The sequence below is a fragment of the Oratosquilla oratoria genome, chromosome 3 (genome assembly GCF_046742065.1).
Source record: "Oratosquilla oratoria isolate Oo_2021 chromosome 3, ASM4674206v1, whole genome shotgun sequence".
NCBI classification, from domain to species: domain Eukaryota; kingdom Metazoa; phylum Arthropoda; class Malacostraca; order Stomatopoda; family Squillidae; genus Oratosquilla; species Oratosquilla oratoria.
In genome coordinates, this window is record NC_134779.1 from 67594881 (window position 1) to 67596300 (window position 1420).

Below are 1420 nucleotides of genomic sequence, written 5' to 3' on the forward strand. Positions count from 1 at the left end.
ATCGTCAATTAGGAGCATACGCCAAGGAGGTGAGGGGAGAAGATTTATTGCCTCACTCACACGCTAATCCCAACATACTTCCAAGCAGCCACCCTTTACGTTCCAGTTAACTCTGGTCAAAATCGGTCGATCTCTTCCAGCCATGAATTCTGTGGGGTTCTTCTTCGTCTCCACCGAGGTCTTGTAGAGATTACGCTGTGAGTGGGATCAACATCAGGATTCAGGAAAACGTGACGCATGCCCATATAGGCAGGGTGAACGTTCACACATTATTATAATAACAAGTATTGTTTGCCAAAATTTGTCTAGGCCTGTTTGATGTACAGGCCAATCTAAGGATATCGTAAAAGCATTTGAAGACGTTTGTTCAGATAAGGCTAGTTTCACATTTTAAGGTACATTCACTACCACCATACAGAAACCTTCGTTGGTCACTGGGCTTCCTATAAACACTAGTGTTATACGAATATGGGTTGAGCTTACGTTCCATTTCATGATGAACACCTTGGGTGATACATTCGGTATAGAAAGAGTGTACGGGACGAGAAATTACACTGATTCCTTGCCCGTCGCGCTACAGTCAATCGTTCAGCGGCTCGGATGAACAAGGGGAGACCTTGTTTGATTTAGATAAACAGAGCACAATTAAGATTCTCAGCAGTTAAATGAGTTACATATATGTTAATACATATGGTGATGCTCAGAAAATGGCATCTATGGGTCTGCCGTATGGAATCCCACTATGGTTAAAGGTAAGGAAACGGCGACCCCGTGAGTAATCAATTAATCATGACCACCACCCAACCTTAGCCTACGAATGGAAACTAAAAAGCAAGTGAGGTGAGGTTACCGGCATTGACATCTCCCTAGTCCCGGTGAGGAACGGGTGAGGGTATGAGGTGGCTACAGGCCAGGCGGCGTTTCCTCCTTTCCCATATACTGTATTAAGGAACACTTACTACAAATTTTCAGTGTGTATCTGTACAACATAGCTCTCCCGTGTGGTCTAGTGGCTAGGATACGCGGCTCTCACCCGCGAGGCCCGGGTTCGATTCCCGGCACGGGAAGATTTTAACCATGAACGAGTTTTCTTCTTCATTATAGGTGGCTGTCAACTCGTATGTAACCTTGGTGTGCTTTGCATACCTTATCTAACAAATTATTTTACTCAAGTGCTACTGATGTGTTTTTAAACCCCTCGATCTATTGATGCATATTCTGTATATCGCCAGCCGATTCTATTCAGCTGAATATATCTATATACGAATAAATAGCCTCAGTATTTTTTAGGATCCAATCCCTAATGTAATTATCCACTCACTATTACTCTGGATTTCTTTTTCCTCATACCAGCCGCCCCATTGAAGCCGCCGACAGTCACCAAGTCTCTCAAGATAAGAGGAATTGGATTTTTGTCAGA

At 43.6% G+C, this 1420-nt stretch overlaps 1 non-coding gene across 1 annotated transcript; it reads left to right on the top strand.

Annotated features, from left to right (window-relative positions):
* The first annotated feature begins 995 nt into the window (after positions 1 to 995).
* Positions 996 to 1067, top strand: TRNAE-CUC (transfer RNA glutamic acid (anticodon CUC)). The gene has a single exon. It is a non-coding gene; the product is annotated as a tRNA-Glu (tRNA).
* The last annotated feature ends 353 nt before the right edge of the window (positions 1068 to 1420 follow it).